The 23,532-nt window shown below is 42.9% G+C and overlaps 1 long non-coding RNA gene across 1 annotated transcript; it reads left to right on the top strand.

The window, feature by feature from the left end:
* The first annotated feature begins 423 nt into the window (after positions 1-423).
* LOC147918066 (uncharacterized) lies at positions 424-21,707 on the top strand. Its single transcript, XR_015556152.1, has 3 exons — positions 424-644; positions 1,959-2,153; positions 19,464-21,707. It is a non-coding gene; the product is annotated as an uncharacterized LOC147918066 (long non-coding RNA).
* The last annotated feature ends 1,825 nt before the right edge of the window (positions 21,708-23,532 follow it).

The following is a 23,532-nucleotide window of genomic DNA, read 5'->3' as shown; positions in this document are numbered from 1 at the left end:
TCTTCTTTCGTTTGCAGGGTAATAGTTTTAGAACATCAGGAACTGGGTTGCAACACTTGTGACTAAGCAGGGCCCCAATTCGGTGACCGAGGAGCCGCCAGCCCGGCGCGGGCCTCCTGCGGGACAATGGCCCCTGCCCGCCGCGCGAGCGCCAGTCCCGGCCCGGGAGCTCTGGCAGCTGGCCCTTGACGCACGCGGAGCCCCGGGGCCGCGCTCCCGGCCTCCTGGAACCCGAGAGCGGCTCGGGCGACCCAGCTGGGTCAGGTCCCCGCGGAAGGCCGGGCGCGACCCGACCTGCAGCACCGCGTGTGGCTGTGGCGGGAAGGGGGCCGCGGGCCCCTCCCGGCCAGGCTGCTCCTGCGCGGGACGCGGGATGTCGCATCCCTGCCATCACCGCGCACTTCTCCGCAATTTATCCCCCCACGACCTTCCCAGGGCGGCACTGCTATTAGCCACATGTTACAAATGAAAAGCTGACTCGGCTGGGAAGGAAGAGTAGAGGGATTTGAATCCAGGACTTTTACTCCGCTTCGCCCGGCTCCCAGGGCGCTGGGGACCGATCCGCGCCCCTACGCGACCTGTGCTGACTCGCTCCCGGAGCAGCCCCGGCTGGGTTTGAAGGCAGCGGCTGCTGAGTGATGCAGGTAAAAGCGGGTTTGTCTGTCTGCGGTCCCTGCTTCTCCCCTCTGATTCTTCTCCTCCCCGGAGCCCCAGCTTTTTAAGGCTTCCTACGTCCTGACATTAGAGACGCCACCGAAATGAAGACATTCTCAAGCAATTAGGCACCTGGGGTTGAGCAGTGATTTTTCTCCCGTTCCTATAGCGGAAGGTTAGGCACTCACTAGCTGAAGGAGGGAGGCATTTCACCGGGTAAATGCCATTCTCCGTGTTTCACATTCATGAACCAGAGAAACTTGTTATGAGCAGGTGCTAAAACCTGAAGAAATGTTCCTTGGCTGCTTCCTCACTGGACTTGTGCTGAGGCATCAAACGGTCTACTGAGGTGGGCGGTGGGAGGTGAGGGACAGCCAGGCGGTGATAGCAAGGACACCTACCATTTCTGGAATACTTACTAGATGCCAGGCGTTCTGACGAGCTTGTTATAGCATTTCATCCTCACAAACCCAGGAGGCAGATAGTATTATTATTCTCATTTAATGCATGAGCTACCCAAAGCTTTAAGAGGTAGTCTGTCCTGTCCAAGATCCTGCAGCGGCAGAGCCGGTTCTGCCCAGCGCTTCAGACTCCAGAGCCTGTCCAGGAGCGATTTCCCCATAGAACGGGGTGGGGGCCGCTCAACAGAGACACACAAATAAGATTGTGCCCGGGGAGACCACATGGTTCCTCAGACTCTCAGGCGAACTTGAACCAGCTTTAGGATATCCAGGGGAAGAGGAGTGGGAACACCCCTCGCTTCTTATCCAGATCCAAAGAGGGGATCCAAGGTTCAGTCAGGAAGACTCTTTTTTTAACCAATTGTTTTGTGTTTTCAGAATAAAGTGGAAATGACCCAGTGAGGAAGGAAAATGAGCATGGCCTGCTCTGGTCACACAATTAAAACATATACACTGGCCAAAGGTACATCCCTCCTCCACCTCTCCCTTCAGAGAGAGAAGGGCCCTTTTTGACCTGGGAGCCTATTAAAGCATTCCACTGGGGAATTCTCTGACCCTTCTGAAGGGAAGCTGTGAGAAACCTTGTTCTTTAGAATGCAGCTACACAAAGGGTTTTGTGCAAATACTGAGCCATTATTCTGTAAATGCAAAGAAGCGTTAGGGATGGTATGTGAACGAAAACTGGACAGAGGATGCACGCCCAGATGCTGTCTTGGCCAGATTGCAATTTGAATGATCTAATGTTTTCTGGCTCTTTCTTACTTTGCTTTTCCAATTTGGTTTGAATATTTGCATTACTGTATTATTTTCCCTGTACAATTGCTGTTGTCTGTACACAATTAGGTCATTTTCATAGTTGGGTGAGGAGACGCTTCAGACGTGAGATGAGCTACAGCTGGTAGCTGGCTCCCCGCGCCTGGGATGTGCACTTAGATCCCCGTCCATTGGATCCAAAGAATCTACCTGCACCCAGGATCTGAAAGATTTAATGTAGGTCATCCAACCAAGTGGAAAGAACCACGACATCCCTTTGTAATGGTGGGTAAGCACATCTTGTTTCTATAAGTTTCGGGTTGGTTTGCTGCTCTAATCATACTGTTCCTTGGGCCAAATCTGACCCTGTATTGCTATCCTCCGGACAAAAGAAAGGACTGTTTCCTGGCGGCCTGGGGCTTCTCGGTCTGTGGCCAGTCTGCTGAAGTAGATTCAGGGCAAGGGCGAAGGAAAGGGAAGTAGCAGAGTGAGGAGGAAGAGCAAGCTGCCCCCAGAAGTGCGCCCAGAAATGCATGTAGATGTTCAAGCCAGTACAGAGGCTGGACTTGGACCTAGGACTTTGAAGAGAGAGACAAAGGAGATCCCAAAGGAATGGAGGCTTATTTTGCAGATGAAAGCTGATTAGGGCCATATTTACAAAGCGCTCTGCAATCCCTCTCTGGTGTAAAATCTCACTGATACACACCCTACTAATCCAGTTTTCTCAGCTTTCTGGTATTTGTGGCCCTTTGACCAGGACTAAAGTTTATGTTTGTGCCACCTTTGAAATAAGGTTGGGCTAAACAAATGGAAAGGACAGGCTGTGATTAAAGTCACTGGGGAAGCCCCTAGACTCTTACAGTGCTTCATAATCAAACGTGACCACGCCCAGCTCATTGAAGACCCCATTACAGGCAGGACCATCTCTCTGGCTCAACCTTCGCACTCCTTTCTGCTTGTTTCCTCTCTCAGTACCTTAGATCTGAATCTAGGACATTGGCCTTGTTTCTCCTCTCTTCTTTCTTCTTTTTATCCAAATCATTCATTCATCATTTATTTACTAGATATTTGATCACCTTCCACGTGTCAGACATGTGCTAGATGCTGGAGTTACAACAAGTGAATAAGGAGCCTCTTTCTCATGGAGCTCACAGCCTCATGAGGGACACAGACAATGAGGTGTGATGGGTGTTATGTGAAGGGAAACCTACGTCCAGGTGCTGAGTGATGGCTGAATGATGAGGCAGCTAAGACTCAGAGAGATGGAATACCTTATCCAAGCTCTCATAGATGGTTGATGACAGGGTTGGAACTAAAGAGATCATTCAGGAATAGAAATTTGGCCTTCTGCCACCACGTCCTTCCTGAGGCTCTCCAGAGCCCCACAGTCAAAGTCTTCTCATCTGGTTCTTTCTCATCCAGTTGCACATGGTTCATACTCACCCTTTTCCCAAGACTGAGCTATTCCCACATCAGTGAAGTTCGCATTTATCACTAAAGCCAGATGTCTGCCCTATCTCTCTCTAAGAATTGGTGTGCTGATAAACTGAGTCAATAGATGTAAAAGTGCTTGGAGTGCTACACTGCAATACAAGCGCAAGCACCAAAGCTACTATCTAATATATTAATTCAATCAACGAATCAGTGAAGGGATTAATCACTAATCAATACTAGTTCTGTGAGGGTGAGGCATGACTTCATGTGCAGTGTGGCCCCATCTCTAAAGGAATTTATGGACAAGTTGGTGGTGCAAGGTTCAAGAGGGAAGAAAGCAGGCATTTATCAAACGCTTATCATGCGGTAGGCACTGCACTGCTTTTCCCTACAGTATCTCAAATAATCCTCCCCACAAGCTAGGAGGCAGGCATTATTTTCTTTAATGTGTGGATGGAATGCCCTCCTCTGATCCCTGTCTGTTCAAGCACAATACAGCATAATAGCTAAAAGCCTTGGATCACGACTCTAACTGTTTGAAATCCAGGCACTGCCAATTACCTTCTATACGACTCTGGGCAAATTACTCCAATTCCCTGTGCCTCAGTTGTAAAATTGAGATGATAAGAATAGCACCAATTTTATACTTTGTTGTAAGGATAAGGTGACCATACATGTGAAGTACTTGCCATGGAGCTTGGTCCAGAGTAAATACTAGATAAATGCTAGAGATTATTATTATTATCCAGCTCCAACCCCTTTTTATCTGCAAAGCCTTCCCAGATCCCCCATCAGAATTGGTCTCTTTTACCTCTGTATACTCACATCACTGCGGGCATGACTCTCAGCACATTCTTATGTGTACCTGGTTATTAGTGTCAGGCACAGAAAAAACACTCAATAAATGTTGATGGTTGGATGAATGGATGTTTCTGTCTCCAGAACTACATCACATGCTCATAGAAGGCAGGGAGTATTGTGTTTCTAGCTATAAGGCAGACAAAACACCTGGATATTCTACATAAAATATAGCAAATACACTTTTGAATGCATTGCCAAACTCTCAGTTAAATTAGGGAAGTTCTCATGGGGACACACACAGACACAAAGTGGGACTAGAATTCCGAGTGGCAAATTGCCACCGAAGCTTTGCTACTGTGGGAAGTCTATCTCAGTGACTGAAGTTTGGTTTTAGGGGCTTTATGCAGGACAGGAGACAAAGCTTAGTGCCTCCAAAAGACGGAGAGTTAGAATTGAGACTTCTGCATAAAAGTGAGACTCACAAAGGGATACTACTCAGTGAAAGGGCAGACTAGAAAAAAACCCCTGCATAACTGCAATGAAGAAAAGCAAGAAAACTTGTTTGTCTTGGCCTGGGCTCATCAGATGTTAAGATCACAGACTTTCCCTCTCACATGTTTAGGGTTTGAATTTATACTATCCACATGGTCTGGGAAACTTCAGCTGAAAAATTAGTGTAAATTGGTCCCGGGGTGGTAGCATCCCAGGTTACCTGGCAGAAACAGATCTTCTCTGGAAGGATAGCCACCCAGGCCTCACTGGAGTCTAACAGAAAAAGCCCCACTGAACATGAGATCACCATCTAAAATGAGAAACCACACTAGGAACAAGCTACCATGAATGAAAGCCAGTAGAAACAACAGTATAATTAGACATTATAGAACAGTTTTCATGTACCAAATATAAATTGTTTAAAATGTTTAAAGAAATAAAAAGAGGAAACAAAAACATGAAAAAAATAATAAATAAAATCTAAAAAGACTAGGCAGAATTGAGAAAGAACCAAATACTACTTCTGGAAATAAAAAATATACAATTATTAAAATTAGAAACACAGTGAATGAGTAAAAGTAGAGTAGATACAAGTAAAGAGAGAATTAGGGAACTGGAAGATAAATCTGAAGAAATTACTCAGGATACAGCAAAAAAGGGAGAGGCAAAGAAACGGGAAAAATGAGATGTTAATGGGGTCAGGAAGAAAAAAATAGAATGTGTGAAAGGCAATATTTAGAGAAAATGGCTAAAATTTTTTCATAATTAAGGGCAAGAAGTAGGACTTGTTTAATCTTTGAATCTAAAGCACCTGGCAAGTGCCTAGTACATAGTAGATGCCCAATAAATGTTTGTTGGGTTGAACTGACACGTGCTGTAGCATTTGCTTGTCAATTACGTCATACATCTATTTATTTAAAAAATATTCACCAGAGATACAGTTGAGAACAAAAGAGACAAAATCTTTGTCTTCACTGAGCTTATGTTCTGGTTGAAGAAAACAAATAATAAACAAGAGAACAAATTAATACTCAAGTTACTTTTAGACTGTAACAAGTGCTACGAAGGAAGTAGAAGGGTTATTTAATAGAGATATTGGGGATAAGATTTCAATGAAGAAGTAAGACCTCAATGGTAAGAAGTCAAGTGAAAACATTCCAAGTAAAGGACATGCAAAGTACAAAGGCCCTGAGTGAGAAATAACTTGGCATTTTTGAGGAAGAGAAAGAAGCCAGTGTGCCTGGAGTACAGTGAGTGACATGGAGAGTGGGATGAAATGTGATCTGAGAGGTGGGCAGGAGCAAGTGGATTTTTTTTTTCTGAGAGCAGCAGGAAGTCATTAGAAGGTTTTAAGCACAGGAGCAATGTGCTCTGTCACACTGGCTACTGTATAGTAATGGATTGTAGTGGGGCAAGAATAGATGCAGGGAGCCCAGTTAGTGATTTCAGTCTGCCAGGCAGGAGATGACAGTAGCTTGGACTAGCATGATGGCCATGAGTTTGGAGAAAAGTGGATGGATTTAGATATATTTTGGAAGTAGAAACAAGGTATTTGAAATATACGTAAAAGACGAAGGAAAGGGAAGGAGGGATCAAACATGATTCCTAAGTTTTTGGATTGAGCAACTGGGTGAATAGTGGTGCCATTTTCCAAGACGGAGAAGGGTAGAAGAGTAACACTTGGGTGGGGGTGGGTGGGAACAAGCAGGAGTTCTGTTTTGGGCATGTTAAGCTTGAGATGCCTATTAAATCTCTAAGTAGATAGCTGCATATAAGAATACAGAGGACCTCAGGAAAATAAGCCCCAAGCCAAGGAATGCTCATATTTTGAGACTTGTGTTTCCTTCAAGATCCTCCTTTGCATCTTTGGACAGGAGTACACATAGGGGACTGACCACTTCCAGCTACAGACGCTGTGGGGACAGGGTCAATGTAGCTCTGGAGTTCAGGAGACTCTGCCTGGCCCATTGCCCAATGCAGAAGTGGAGCCTGGAGTCTTCCAGGCCATCTAACCCCAATGCTTTTGGTAGCTGCTGTAGTTTTAAGCCAATGTGCTTTCTGAGGGATGCCAAAAGACTGAGTACAGAAATGATTCGGTGACAAATCCAAGCGGAAGGGTGGAGAAGTCGTCATGTAATCTGGCTCCCACCCACTCCCGCCCACCAGCTCAGAGTATTGTATCCAAGAGATCCAAGGGAGTAGAATCAAGAACATGACGCATCAGGAGGTACAAAGAAAAAGGAGATCCCAGCATGAGGTAATGACCGAAAAATGCCATAGCCCATTACATAAGCGAAAGTGAAACCTCTGAGGAACAAATAAACAAAGGGTATCATATTGATATAAAAATACAAGAAGCTCACTCTGTGGTTGCTGACATACATCACTGTGGAAACAAAATCATGTCCAAAGTGACTATGGTTAAACTTGGAACCACATAACAAAAGCTTTAGGAAGTTCCAAAATAATCAAGAATAACTTGACAAAGTAGCATTCTTCCTCAGGCTTATGGCTTTGAGAGAAAGGACAAGCATCCTTCTGGAGAGGAGGGACAACAATTCAAGGAGACCTAGTGATTCAAGGTAGTTCACGACAGAAGGAAACTACTGCTGCCTTAGAAAAGGACCATAAGTTGACTGACATTAGTCAGAATTCAGCTCTAAAGTCCATGAGACTACAGTCGTCCCAGCTACATATATATATGTATATGTATATGTTTATATTCATACTCACGGAGAAATTTTTCTCCTTTCATTGCTCAAGAAAACCAAGACTGCCACTTTAATCCTGTACTTGATCATGTCTACTTTGCATTGGTCACTAGGAAACTCAGAACCAAATTTGCAGCCCATCCTTAACTTACTAAGTACTTAAGCCTTCAGGTAGCATGTAGCTCGTGTGACATCCTCACTGTTGGCTTAATCTTGTTTTTATGCCCTTAGTTTTCTTTCATCCCCCATTTTCTGATTTTTTAAAAAACAGTATATTTGACGTACCATGTGTTTTGGAATGACGTAGAATATAAGTAAATAAATAAAGTTTCTGCCCAAACAAGGCAAGATGAAAAGCAGTCACCTGGTGGTGTTATGACATCTCAATGAACTGAAGAGGTTCTAATTACTGTCTGTTAGACACCCACGTCAGAATCATTAAGTTCATTAGATAGACAGGAATCTTGCTCAGCCATAACAGGATGGCAAATTCAATGTTCATGAACAGAAGGAGGAGGTATTCAAGGCAAGATGGGCAGAGCCAATACAAACAACCAAATGTGCAATTCCAACTCCTGTAGGGGTTGATTTCCACCCGGCCTGGCCCGGGAAAGGCTTCCAGGAGGAGCTCTTTTGGCCTGCCCGAGTGGTTCTCTGACAGAAACTTGGCCACGTCCTGGGCATGGCTGGTCCCCCAGCTTCCATCTACTGTAATTAATCAGACTCTTGTCCAGACAAGTGAGTCAAAACCCACCTCTGACCTCTAGAAAGGTTACTTTGCCTGCTTTCTGATTATTTATTTACATTTTAGTAGTTTTTATTCCTTTTTTTTTTTAATTACAAAAGTAATTCAATTTTTTAAAAATTTCAAAAGTAATACAAAGGCAATGAAAATCTAAATCATACCAAAGTATATAAAATATAAACTCAAACTTCCCTTTCTTTCGCTCTCTTCTCCCATTACATTGCTCCTCACCATTCATCAAGAGTAACCACCAGTAACTGTTCAGGATGAATCCTTCTGGATCCTTTCTATGCACATTCAGACATATTCACATATATATATATATATATATATATATATATATATATATATATATACATATACTTGCACTTATAAAGTCTGTGTATAGCTTTATTTATTTATTTTTTTAACATATATATATTTTTAATTTTATTTATTTTTTCCCCCAAAGCCCCAGTAGATAGTTGTATGTCATAGCTGCACTTCCTTCTAGTTGCTGTATGTGGGATGCGGCCTCAGCATGTCCAGAGAAGTGGCGCGTCGGTTCGCGCCTGGGATCCGAACCCGGGCCGCCAGCAGCAGAGCGCGCACACTTAACCACTAAGCCACGGGGCCGGCCCTAGCTTTATTTTTTTTAAAAAGAATTTTTCTATTCACATTATTCTGTAACTTGCTTTTTGCATTCACTAAAATATTGTGGATTCTACTTCTATTACATATCAAACTACATTCTTTATAATGGCTCCTGAATGAATCATGAAATCATAGTCAAAATATACCATAATGTATTCAGTCTATTAAGGAACATTTAGGTTGTTTCTAATATTTAGATAATACAAATTAATGTTGCAATGAACATTCTTATACCTGTATCCTTTTGTTTCTATTTATTTCTAAGAGTAGGACTGCTGGGTCAAAGGGTATGCACGTGTTAATTGTGATAGGCACTGCCAAACTGCCTTCCAGATAGACCAATTTACGCTTCTACCAGCTATGAAAGAGTGCCTTTTGTTTACATTCTCATCAACAATGGATATTGCCAGTTTTTTAAATTTTGGCAGAACTGATTGGCGAGAGCATGATACTTATTCTAATTTGTATTTACCTGAGCGGTACTAAGATTCATCATCATTTTTAGTCTTTCCTTTTACTATGGCTACAATGAAGGACAAAGCTGAAAGTGTGGTTTTGGTTTATTTCTTTTAGATACATATGACCAATCAAAACAGTGATATTTTGAGCTACTGATTCCTAAGAAGATCTACATTTGAATGTTACACATTTCCATGTTAGGAAAGTCGGTCATAACTGAACTCGCAATAAAACTGATGTTTATTCTGAGATTCATTTAATGGCTTTGGCTCAAAGCATTAAAAGATGTCAGAACTATATCATGGTAATGTTCCCTTGTATCAACATTATCATACTCACAGTTACAAGTAACAGAAACAACTCTGACCAAGTTACGGAACAAGAAATTTATTAGACAACTATTGGGAGCCCACTGTTGGGCTAATTAATGGATGACTGGGCCCTAGGAACCTCCATGATCGTCACTTAGCAGGCATGGTATGGCTGGGAGGTCACCTCCACATAGCAAATGTTTTAAGTTTCTTGATTTCTGTGCTCAAGAGTCTAATTCTAGGGAGAAAGCATCTTATTGGCTTAACTTGGGCCTCAAGGGAAGGCATGCTCTTAATTACAGTCCCAACAAACTAATTCCAACAGGAAAGAGATCCTTCTTCAAAAGGAAATTGGGGTATTGTTAGGAAGTAAAATGGATGCTAGCCTGCTAAAAACAATACAAAACAAACAAACAAAACTATCCCCTACACTAAACTTCCCAGTTGCCATTTCTTTTCACCTTGTAAACCTGTCCAGTTCCCACAGTCACCATAGATAATCTGACAGACAGCATGCTGCTTATATCCAGAATGCGAGTCCAGGAGGCAGAATAATGGAGACCATCCTATTCCTTGCATTTTGTGCAATGCTTCCTCAAGTACTTTCCACTATTCCTGCCCTGAGATCAAAATATTTAAGTCTTAGAATAAGCACAATTATCCTGAGAAGTTTTAATATTGGCCTTCACTCACTCTCCATTCTCCTTGGTTATCCTTGAATGCATAGAAATTCTGCGTATTCATTTATTCATTCATTCATCCATGCAACCACTATTTATAGAGAGCAAACTTGCGCTAGACATTGTTCTAGGTGCTGAAAGAACAGCAATGAAATAGAAAGACAAAGTCTCTGTCCTGGTAACAGATGAGGCTGGAAGGAGTAAGCAAGGTTAAAATTTGGACTTTGGATTTTATCTGAAAAGCAATAGAAAGCTACTCAAAGGTTTCAGGCAGGCAAGAAACATGATCAGATTATATTTTAGATACATTATTCTAATTGGTATGTAGAGAATGGACTGCAAGGGAATAAGAACAGAGGCCAAGAGACCAGTCAGAGGACCAATGTAATAGCTAGATGAGAAAAGATGGTAGCCTGGACAAGTCTGGTGGCAAAGAGATAAAGAGATGTAAACAGAATAAAGAGATATTTAGGAGGTAGAATGAACAGGATCAGGTGCTGGGAGTGTTATAGGAAAGGAAAGAGACAAAGATAACTCGGATATTTCTGGCATGAGCAACTGGATGAATGGTGATGACAATGGGTAACCCAGAAGGAGCTGGTTAGGGGCAGGTGGAGAAAAGGGTGAATTAGCTGTGGGTCACACTGAGTACATGTGTGATTCTCAGGTCAAGTAAGCAGTGAGGTGTTGGGTCTGAAACTCAGGAGAGAGATTCAGAATGTGGAGTTATTGGTGGTCACTAAGCCAAAGAGTTAGAAGATTGAACAGAGAGGGTCACCAATGTTGAATTCACATTTTAAATGAAGGAACCCTGGAATATTTTGCCTCAAGAACTGTGACTTCTGTATTCTGTGGAGCCCCACATCAGTTCTTCTCTGCTGAGGTTTCCTATAGCCTTCAACAACGGCTAGCTCCTTCACTTACGGAGGGTAATAACTTAGGTAACTTTCCTGGTGGATTCACAATTTGGCCCAGCTCATAGAAAGATTTCCAACTAGTTCTGTTCAGTTCCATCTTATTTGGAGGGAGAAGTGTTCCTCATCATGCCCACATCCTTACACAAATTGTCCAGGTAAGTCCCCCACCTTTGGTTCAAGGGCTTAGAGGTTTTCCAGGGCCATTGGACCCAGGGCTACACAGGCTATGTTGTTGTTGGTGGGATGGTGGGGTCCACCCTTGAGAACAGCCTAGCCCTGACTGAGTCCCTTCCACTCTGTTCCTTGGTCCTTATGGCAGATTTGAGGGGCTCATTCCCTCCACACAATCTTCTCTGGTCCCACTTGCTCTTCTCCTGCCTCTCTGCCTCTCTTCCTTACTCCAGTGCTAGGTTATCCAGTCATATCATTTAGTGGATCCTTTGAGTCTTTGTTTCTGTTTTCATCTGAAGTGCCGTTAGGTACCAGACAGAGAGAAGAGAAGGGAAATACACAGGAAGCACATGAATAGGCTGAGCTAGAAGTCTGCCACGCTTTCAGATGACAGGTCACCTACAGACAAATGATTCAGGGATCAGCGAAGTTCTGGAGTTCTTAATACTGCCAGGAGTGCCTCAGAAGGCTGGGAATATGGGTGGAAAGATCAAGACACCCAAGCTGTTGAAAACCACACAGAGTTTTGGTAAATATATGCACAATTTAAAAAATGTATTTGCAGAAATCTAGGTGGCTCCGGTCCAACCAGCCCTATTAATCAAAAGAATTGCTTGAGTTTCGTGGCCCAGTCTATGATCCTAGCTCTGACCGCTGCTGCCCATGAAGGCCTCAATGAATTTCTCTCAGAGCCTCCAGACTTCCTTGGCTGGCGACTTGTTCCTCTTGGGACAGTTTTCGCCTAAGCTGATGGCCTGGCCCCCAGCTGTGCAGGGCCCTCTCTCCGGTAAGAGGAAACGCCTTCAGCTTAGTCCATTAACACAAACATTCAACAGCAAACATTCAAAAGCCACAGATCGTGTTCACATAAATAAAATGGGATTGAGAAGAGCTTCACCCCAAGAGAGCAAAGCGGTGTTTAAAAAACTGCCTTTGCCTTCCAAGGAGGCAGGCAGCAAAGCCACAGCGATTCCAAAGGCTTGTGTGCTTGGTAGAGCTGGGTGGCTGCGGCCACAGGCCTTTGAAGAGGAAATGCCATCCCTGGGACAGGCAGGCAGCCAGCCCCCGAGTCCTGAAAGTTCCAAAGAGAAGCAGAAATCAGTGAGGGAGAAGGGGGAGCAGAGTTAGGAAGTGAAAAAGGGGAGGAAGGTATAGAGCAAATAAATGGGGAGATTCTTCTCAACTCGGTCCCTGCTCCCAGATTGAAGAGCCACTAGACAGAGCAATTCACTGTGCCCCTGAGACGGCGCTGGGGCACGGAGAGTCCCGGGCGGCGGGCACAGCCCCGAGTGACTAAGGCTTCGAGGAGGCGTGTGTGTCGTCGCTGAGGGTGGAGAGGGGTGGTGGTGTCTGGGCTGAGAGATGCCTTTGCTTTGAAAGCTTCGGAGGAAATTAACTTTACAAGGTACCTCCCTGTCTCCCAGAGTTATTAAAAGAAAGGAGCAAGCAAAGAAGAAATGGAAAAATGGTAATACTTCAGGAAGGGCTGTGTGATCCCAACTGAAGGAAATGGGAGGCAGATTAAGTGACGAATGTGCAAACTCCCCTCAGGGAGGAAGAGCGCTGAATGTGACCTTGTGCAAATGGAAAAGAAAAAAAACACAACCACCAATGTGGCCAAGGACAAAATACACACACACACAGAGCCCTTTGAATATCTAGAGATGAACGACAAATTAAATACCCCAAAAATCTCCAAGTAAAAAGAGTCTATTGGCACTCCTGTCTCAATAAAGCAGCACTACATGCTAAAGTGGGAGAGCTGGTGAAATCATGGGGTCACCAGGAGGTAGAAATCTGGGAGTCTTTGTGAGTCCTAACAGTGTGGCCCATAGATGGATATCTAGGCATTGACTGCTCTTTTGTTGATGAAGAAATAACATCACTAGATCTAAAAACTCTTCAAAAAAAGGGAAGCAAACTGAAGCCATCTATTTCACAGAGTAGGAAGCCAGGTGTTTTCCTGCCTGTTAAAAAACTGGGATTTAATTTTTTAAAACCCTCCTGCCTGAAAATAATCCTGAGATCAGATGAGGCCACCCTCACCCAACTCTGGCAAGCCCAGTCAGTGTTTGAAAGCACGATCCTTAGAAGCTTGTGCCTGCCCAGACACATGCACCCAGCAACTTCTTTACATTCAAAACTGTCTTCAGGCGGGATGGCAAATCGCAGGGATGAAAAAAAATATATTGGGAGAGAAATAACCCATCTACTGCTCCTTTTGTCTCTTCACTCCTAAGACCTTTAGTCCCTTAAAAATCCTTTGGATGGCAAGTGTAGAAGGACTTTGATGCCTCTGGAGGTGACACTCAGAGTGAGTAGCCTCCTAATTAATGGAGGGGACACCTCTGCGCCTTTCAGACAGTGCTGTGTTTAGCCTATTGGTGAAGGAAACATCTCCAGCTGGTTTCTGCTGGCTCCTTCATCAAAGCTGCTCTCTGAACCTCTCATAGCTCTGCTCCTCCCAACATGGGAAGCTCTAGGAGGGTTAGGAATTTTTTCACCAGATTAACAGAGTATCCTGATTAAAGTACTTCAGGACAGAACTGACCAAACCAAAGTATGCAAGATCATGATGGACAGCTCCAGTCTTCATAAGCTAATTTTTATTTTCAATTTTTCTAATTATTTTGTGTGCATAGCAATAGATTTAGAAACAATCATAGCCATAGTATATTGAGTGTTTGCCATGTGCCAGATGCTTTATATGTATTATCTTGTATACTTATTATAAGCTTGAGAGAGGTACCATATTGTTTTCTTGGTTTATTGAGGCTCAGAGAGGCTGTACAGCTTGTGAGAGGATATACAACTAGTAAATCATGGAGTCAGGATTTGAACTCAGTTCTATTTAACTCCCAAACCAGTTTCTTCAATGAGTATATACTGGATTGGCTCCAGGGGCCAAAGATAGGGAGAAATTCTGCAGCAGGGAGAAATTGGTAAGAAATCCCATGCTGAGTTAGAACTTTGACTAGTATAACTCAATGTTATATCAGTATACATCAGTCTCTGATACTGACCAGTAGGGACATTAGGTAGGCCAGGTTAGGACATTGTATTAAAAACGTTGAATAATCTCTTAAATATCTCTTAATCTCTCATTGGTCTATGTTAAACCTATTAATATTTTCAGTCTACATCAATCTCTTGGATACTAGTTTCCATAAGTTTATTATTTTATTCATTTACTACATTTTTATGTATCCTGAAATTACTTTTGTTAAGTTTCAGGGGAAGCCCTCATGCTCTATTATTCCCAGATTTAATACATTGGCTGATAGAATCAAGATCCAAAAAAAAGTCTTAACAGACTGAAACGATGGAATGAAAAGGAGTAAGAATAAATTATAAGTTGTGAATTGAGGTTCAATTAGTCAACCAGCTGACTACAGAATGCTGGTAAAAAAAGATGGACTCTGTCACTCAATGGTCAACCATGGGATGTGGCAATCTCAGGCTGCCTTAATAGAAACATAAGGCCCAGGACAAAGGATGGGATAGCTCTAGTTTAGTCTACCCTGTTCTATCTATCTAGTTTAGTCTATCATGTTCTAGACATATAGCTTTAATGCAACAAAGATATTTGAATGTTAAATCAAAAAAGAATGATGAGAAAATGATGGAGTGATTCAAAACCACATTCCAGGGCCAGCCCCGTGGCTTAGCGGTTAAGTGCGCGAGCTCCACTGCTGGCGGCCCGGGTTCGGATCCCGGGTGCGCACCGACGCACCACTTCTCCGGCCATGCTGAGGCCGCATCCCACATACACCAACTAGAAGGATGTGCAGCTATGACATACAACTATCTACTGGGGCTTTGGGGGGAAAAATAAATAAATAAATAAAATTATAAAAAATAAACAAACCACATTCCATGAAAAGAGACGAGGTGTGTGTGTGTGTATGTGTGTGTGTTGAGGGAAAAATAGAGTGGGGCAGAGTAACTGTCTTGAAACATTTGAAGTTGGGGAGTGGCTTTAGAGGGAAGAACTGGAACCAAATGGAAAGAAATTCAAGGGCCTGATTTTGGCTCAGTATAAGGGAGAATTTTCTAACTATCAGAACTGCCAAAATGAAATGTGCTGCCTCAAATGGTGATAAGCTTTCCATCCTTGGAGGTATTCGAATAGAGGCTGGATGACCACTTGTGAGAGATGCTTTGGAGGGAATTCTGACATTGGAGGTGAGTGAGGGTGGGGAAGCGACTTCACGATCTCTAGGATCCCTTCCAGTTATAAGATTCCACATTTAATCTCTCTCACCCTTCATTCACCCCATCTGAGCAATCCCTAAAAAAGCCATTAATCTCTCAAAGCTTCAATTTCCCCTTCAGTAAAAGCACTACATAAAACCTGTGAAATCCCAAGTTTGATGTGAAAATGCTAGTTATAGTTTACTAGGATTCATTATAATAATTATATTTATTAAAATAAAAAATATTCATGAATCACCCCAAAATCATCTTGCTTACCTCCTGAGGCACCTTGAGAGGCCCTGGACTAGTTGATTTCTATGATCCTTTCGGTTCTAAAATCCTCAGATTCTGTGGTTCTGCAGATTTCAATCACACCTCTCGGAGGTGACCACAGGAGAGAGCTGTTTGGAAAAGATGACAAGACCACTAAAAGGAGGTGCTCATTTGAATTTCCTAACATTCTCTATGTCACTTGGGAAACTTTGTTACTGTTGTTGCAAATGAGGGAAAGCCACTCCAGAATTACTGCAAAATGGAAGCAAAATGTTACTAGGATCCATCTCTCAGCTCCGCTTCTAGGTTGATTCTCAGGCTGGTGCTCCTGGTGGCACCAAAAATGGTTACAGCAGTTCTAAAGCTCACAGCTCCATATGAGTTAGGCCAGTGAGGAAGACAGATTGAGTTCTAGCATCCCTAGTAAAAATCCAGAGGCTCACTCTGGTATGGATTTACATGCCCATTCCTGAACCAATTACTGTGGCTGAGAGGGTGGAATGGGGAGGGGAGTATCAATCTCAACCCAACCATACAGTCGAGAATGAGGTCAAGTGGCTCTCAAAGGAAATGTGAAGTACAGATAGAAGGACTAAGCAATGTTGGAGAGTCCATCCTTTGGCTGCCTAACATCAACACACAGCTTCCACGCATACAGGTCACATTCCCTCCCCAAAGGAAGATAATATGAAATCTCATCCAGTTACTAAGGCTAGATCCACGCACAATATTTCATGTCAATATGCAAATCACATCAAGTGACTCTTCATGGTTCAGTGATCTGTGGGTAAATAATGAGTTTACCCACACTCTAAATAATAGGAGAGAGAATACAGAACTGCAATCAAAATTCCAAATTGCAAAGGGGAGAATGTAAAACATCCAGTGGCCATCAGTCTTCACACATATTACAATCTTTTTGGACAGAAATGGCAAAGATTTCCTATCTTGCAGTGAAGGGAAGGTCTAGGGCTGCCTCAGTTTCACTTTCCAAGAGGATCTCCCTCATCCATTATTTCTATGAGAAAGCCTCTTCAGGGGACCACACAGCTTTAGCAGCCAGGGTTTGTTGCTGTAAATGTGAGTGTACGTGTGGTGGGAGATGGGGCTCTGAGGACTGATTTAGGGGTTGGGCAATCAGTTTTATCAGAGTTGGAAGTTTCTCTGTGATATAAATCCCTCATGACTTTAGTTGGCTCCCATCTTTGTGTTTCTGGTTGTGATGGTTAATTTTAGCTATCAACTTGACTGGACCACAAGGTGCCCAGACATTTGGTCAAACTTTATTCTAGATGCTTCTGTGAGGGCTTTTCTGGATGAGAGTAACATTTATTTATTTATTTATTTATTTATTTATTTTAAGATTTTATTTATTTATTTTTCCCCCCAAAGCCCCAGTAGATAGTTGTATGTCATAGCTGCACATCCTTCCAGTTGCTGTATGTGGGACGCGGCCCCAGCATAGCCGGAGAAGTGGTGCGCGCCCGGGATCCGAACCCGGGCCGCCAGCAGCGGAGCGCATGCACTTAACCGCTAAGCCACGGGGCCGGCCCGAGATTAACATTTAAATCAGAAGACTGAGTAAAGCAGACTGGCCTCCCTAATATGGGTGGGCATCAGCCAATTGGTTGAAGGCCTGAATAGAACAAAAAGGCTGACCCTCCCCTGAATAACAAAGAATTCCTCTTGCCTAACCAACTTTGAACTGGGACATTCCTTTAGACTCGAACTGAAATCAGCTCTCCTGGGTCTCTAGCTTGCCATCTCACCCTGCAGATCTTGGGACTTGCCAGACTCCATAGTTGCATGAGCCAATTCCTTACAATAAATCTATTTCTCTCTCTATATATACATCCTATTGGTTCTGTTTCTCTGGAGAACCCTGATTAATACACTGGTCAATCCATGGGTTAGTAACAAAAGTAGAGATCTAGTTGATCGATAGTTTTTCATTTAGAACACAGATTTGGGATGGCTTCTGCTTCCATATTGGGCTCTGTTTGGGGGCAATACAAAGCAGTGACCTGGAAAGGGGAGGAAGAGCCACTGGCCCTTTGGTGGAAGGCTGCATACCAGCTGCATCTTATCAAGAGGTGTAGATGTCCCTTTTGACAGGTTGGAAGGGTATAATGAGAGGATTCTAGAAGAGGCCTGGGAGATCACACTTATTCGAGGTCCTAATATTTCTTTATTGTACTTTTCCCTTCTCCCGTCTTTCGCTCAAACTAACTTAACTTTAGGAAGGAATTTGGCTTTTCCATTCAGTCAAGGATCCAGACTATTGCACTCGGTTGACTTGGATTGGAGGTTACAGGCAGAGTGTTTCTTATAGCAAGGCCCTATTTCATTTCTTCTTGGTTTTTAGAGGCATTATTTTCAAAGTAAATCTCTCTTTCTTATAAGATTTACAAAGGCTTCAACCTATAACCAATACATCCTACAGCCTGAACTTTTCGTCCCAGTCCCTTAATGCTGCAGCCTGGGGAGACAGGGCTGAAGGTCCCAGTATACGTTAGGCAATGGAATAACCAACTATTATGGTACCACACAGCAAGAACTGCCAATGGCCAACTGTGGTAAAGACTGTTACTTGTCCCCCAATACCCATTTAATCCTCCTCCTCAGTAGGGAGATCCACAACTTTTAGTTAGGCACATTGCCACCCCGAATAAAGACTGTCTTCCATTTCCTTGTAAGAAGGTGTGGCCACATGGCCAAGTTCTGCAAATGGGATGTCAACAGAAGTGCTGTGTGCAACTTCCATAAAATGTCCTTAAAGGAACAGTTAAGATTATTTTTCCCTTTATGGACCACTGTAATCCTTACTAACATTCTAGGCTAGGATATAGAGGTTCTCCTCACTATCTTGATTCAGTCAATCCCATAATCCAAGGCCTATAACTTGCCATACTTCATTTCCTGATATCAAATTCTAATGTAGTTGACAGAAAATCCAACTTACACAAACTTGAATAAGAAAAGACAAAAAAGAAGGAAGAAATGTATTGGCTAATGCAACTGAACACTCCACATGGATAGATGGCTTGGCTTAACCTAGACCCAATCAGCTTCCTCTGAGTTGTCACCAGTCTCAGGCTGGTTATCACCAGTCTCAGTCTCCTTACAGGAGCAAAACAGGCTAACCGGCTTTTAGCCTTATATCTTTACAGCAGCGGAGGGTCTATATCCTCCTGTTTTGTAGTTTCCTCAGATTGCACCAGCTTAGGTCACCTGCACAGTTTGAAACAAACACGTGATCACAGAAGTGGGATAGTCTGATCTGTTTAAGCTGATGGACACCCACCCAGGAGCTAGGGTTGGGCTTAATCTCATCCACACTAGAAGGAGATGAGAATGGGGGTGGGGTGGGGGTGGGTGGGGAGAGTGCCTGGTAGTTTCCCAAAGGAACTCAAGGTATGGTTACCAGAAAGAAGGGGGATGCATGTTGGGTAGCAAACAACAGATTTCTACCATACCCTTAAATATGTTATACTTGTCCCATCATTTGGCCTAAGTTTTATAGATTCATTACTACTCTTTGAAGAAATACTTAATAGAACTATAGGAGATTACAGAATATTATACAGTACTTTTGGGTGGGCTAAGTTATAGAATTTCAAATAAAGTACTTTTTGATGTGCTAAAGGAGCTGAGAAATAACTTGCTTTCCCTCTCACTCCTAAGGGGCACACAAGTTCCGTAGGGGAAAGACTTTGATTGCTTAGGAAAAAAATCAAACCAAACCTCACAACTGCTCTCCTTGTCACTTAGGAAAGTGAGAAAAGAACATCTGGATCCTGCTCTCTCTTCTACTGTCCACACACAGGTCAGCCACAAACAGCGGCTTCCTTCTTACAGAAGCCCATTAATTCGTTACCTGGAAGACTGGATGCGCGCGCTCCCTTGGCTTTCCTTGCCACCTCAAGTTTTCCATTTCCAATGCTTAGAAGTTTTGTTTGTGAGGGTCCAAATGTGGCAGAAACTATTTACAGGCTTCTATGCTGCACTGGCTGTGGAGGCCAAGGATGTTGGCTGAACAACTGACCAACCTTTCCAGGAAGAGATCTGAAGCACAGAATTTGAAAAAACACCTTCCAATCTGTCAGGAACATGGAAAAAGCTGCTGTCTCTTCCATGTTGGCGGGGGCCCTAAAGCACAGCATCACAGCATCTGGTTAACCAACCACTGAAACTTCAAAACACAGATTTCAGACTCCAGTTTTTCTTTAGGAACACAGAGCAGCAGTCAAGAGTAGGACCACAGGGCTCTAGGAAAAATAAGGAGTTATTGGGCTTGAGGGACTGTCTTCGCACCACAGATTCATACCATATGGACTCAAACGAGAATCAACTGTTCAAGGAGCCAAAGGAAATCATGATACCAAGAGGTGGTGTGTGACAATTTCTTCTCACTGTAAAAATAACCTAGAGTGCTTAGCAGAAACCTGGAGAAGGAAGTTTTTCTGAAATAAAAAGCAAAACCACTATTTGATAGTCCCTGTATTACCTACCTGAGAGAGAGAGAAAATTTCCCTTTTAAAATTCACGTGGCTTAGTTTACTTCTCCTTGGTTATATAGTTCAGAGCATGAGAACTTGCTTCCATTCCATGAAATTAAGAATTAAGACTCACATTTCAGTTTACAAGGTCTTTTATTTGTCTGCTCTGGTCTTTTCATGGATTTTCTCCAACCATCCCATTTCCACTTCTGAAGCCATTCCCAAGATTTCCAACAGGTCCTGAAATTATACTTCCTCTCCTCTGGTTGTCCCGGCTCCCCCAAGCCCGTCCTGTCCAGCGGCAATGCCCAGCAGCTCTCAGCTGGATTCACCCGTACGCCAAGCACACGTTCCTCCGGCAGCTCCACATAACGTCAACGTGACAATCACTAACAGCTGTCCTGACGTTGTTATGTCCTTCCCACATGGGCCCCCTTCACCAGGTAGTCCTGGAGAGCCACATCCCCTCAATTCAGCAGTGCACAATTCACAATGGACAATGAAATAGACTTGATACTAACATCCTGGAACCCACTGAAAGAAACTGGCATTAGCATTAACAGCTGGCTTCAAACTAACTGAAGTGATTGAAGTTTTTATGCCCAAACCAGCAAAATATGTAACATGGATTAAAAAACTCAAGACAGCAACTAAACAAGCTAGCAGAAACAGCCTGCTGCCCATCAATGAAGAGAAAAGCCTCCAAGAAAAGCAGTTTCACAAATGATGAAGAAACTGCCCTACTTTTTCAGAAAATAAGTTAAAGTAGCCTATTAAAATAATTATCCATTTTTAAGTAGCAGTAAACTATAATATTCACTCCAAATCATCATGAAACATAGTATGACTTCAGGATAGCCTGATGACCTGGGCAGAGCCCACTCAGGAGGCCATGTAGCCTAATGGTTAAGGACATGACCTCTGAAGCCCAACTTGCCTTGGTTTGAATCCTGGTTCACCTATTTACTTTCTGCGTGACCTGTTTGGACTTTTCTTGCCCAGATAAAACGAGGATGATGATATGGTACTTAATTGACTCTAGAGCTCACATTTTAACATCCCTGAAGTCTGTAGGGCCTTAAAATGGCGGCCAGGCCACAGTCAGGTTGTAGTTGTCACTGCTTGTGCATATGTGGACTTTGTGGTTGTTTCCGGTGGCACGAATGGACAACTGCAAACCGTTCATTATTTCAGTCCACGAACCACTGTACTGACTGTTGACAGAAACCCTTCTATTAACACCTTCTGACCAAGAAAACACCAGCCTCAGAACTTGCAGAATGAGTGTCAGTAACTTGGAAGAAAATCGCAGACAGTGGTAGAGCACTTCATTAAGAACTGAGACATCACGAGGTCTGAGTCACGAATGTCAGACTGAACGCGAAGTTTTAGAAATGCCTTACCCAGTTAATTTCACTTGTTTTTCTTTTTATATTAGCATAGAATGACATAAAAAATATGTCTCAATACCATATTACATCAATCTAAGATTTTTTTTCATATTTTAACATCTCAAGTCAGGTTGTGTCATACAATTAAGCCATGTTTTTCATGCTTAGTGGTATACAAAATGGTGTGTCCTATCTTACAATGATAGAATCTTAGCGTTGCTGAAATAAAACGCCTAAAAGAGCTCTTTACATAAATACAAACATTCTAAATTGAGTTTTTAAAAAGCAGTTTTTTTCTTGGTGTTACATAAAATGGCACATTCTACAATTACTGACATTTTAGATTCAATGAAATACAGCAGTACGTACCTCACAGGATTGTGATTCAATGATTAACAGTTGTAATGTGCTTAGAATGGTGCCTAGCTTATGCCAAGGTCTAAGTTTTCAGCTATTAATATGACCTTATCAGTCAGGGGCTTTGCTATAGACTGAGGGATATCAATCTATAACAAAGGCTTGTTTAGCTCCCCTACTCCTCCCACCTCATGTCGATGCCCGTCTTTAGTGAGGGCTTGTTTTACGCCAGAAACTGAGCTTGATGCTGTGATGCAAGTATCTACCACAGATGTGGCCTTCCAAATCAGTTAAATACAGAAGAATCTGATCAATAATTATATGGACAGAAGAAAGATAATGCCAGGAAGCTCCATTATTTATCATTTAACAGTCTGACCTGAGAATAAGCTTTAACTTTTATAAGCCTTGGTTTTCTTATTTGTAAAATGGGTTTACAGTCAACCTTGTCAATAATGTTGCCTGAAAACATGAATCAGTTCCATTCTCCACCTAGCCCCTGTTCAAAACTCCATGTGGACTCAGATTCTTAACTCTCGGTGAGGGTGAGGAAAATGAAAGGGAGGGTGAAGCCAGGTTTGGAAACGGCAGGCTGTTTCAGGAATTGGGGGCGCAGAGGGTGTGGCTAATCTCAGTTAACACTGATGAAATGGGCATCAACTACCTGGGAGATCCCTAGACTCACTCTGTTATCCTAGAAGTACAGTCAGACATAGGACTAACTCAGAATTGTCCCCATTGATATTTCACCGAGTGGACATCTGCCACCACCTGGTGCCAAACACACTACAGGATGGATCTGGGACCCTACAGTCAGACGCTTAGGAACTCCTAGAGCGCTAGCTGTGCAGGCTCACCCTGTCACTTCTTTCAGCCTGCAATAATGCAACTCATCTCATGTTACTGAATTTTTTGCACCCCACTTACTGCAGGACTTTACTGTTGCATCTATTTCACTGGGTTGTTGTGAGAAATCTTAAATGAGTTATGTACTTAAATTGCTTGGAATAGCGCTTGTTAGTTAGTAAGCTATTAATACATGTTAGTTATTACTCATCATCAGTGTGATATTTAAAACATTTACCAACCAGTATGACATTAGCATCAATCAGGAGACACATAGAGTGTGAACATAACTATGACTTCTATATGGGAGGATCACAGCAATTACTGTTCAAGCTGGGTCTCCAAGGATAGGTAGAATACGCTCACGTGGAGATAATGAACGAAGAGAAAGGCACTTCAAGGGGGAAAAAGCCTGGGATGTATATATGGTAACCTTTATGTTGTTCTGTGTGACTGAAGCAAAGCGCGAAAAAGAAAGAAAGAAAGAAGGCTCTAAAATTAGGTTGGGGCCAAGTCATGGAGGGTAAGGGTTTGGTACTTTAGCAATAAAACAAAACTGGCAACAACAGAGTTAGGTAGTAGCTCATCCAAGGCTAAAGGATGCATTTGGTTATGAAAGTTCAAAATGAATGCAGTCCACCACACTCCAATATGGAACATGTTTATAGTTCATTTTAAAGAACATATGTACACATACTTTAGATAGCTTTCATTGACCAAAGCTGAAAGAAAATACTTTGTAGTGAA

Source organism: Ceratotherium simum, chromosome 2 (assembly GCF_057802395.1).
Source record: "Ceratotherium simum simum isolate JZ-2026a chromosome 2, ASM5780239v1, whole genome shotgun sequence".
Taxonomy (NCBI): domain Eukaryota; kingdom Metazoa; phylum Chordata; class Mammalia; order Perissodactyla; family Rhinocerotidae; genus Ceratotherium; species Ceratotherium simum.
Note: the sequence above shows the minus strand (reverse complement) of the source record. Positions and strands in the feature narration are given on the sequence as shown.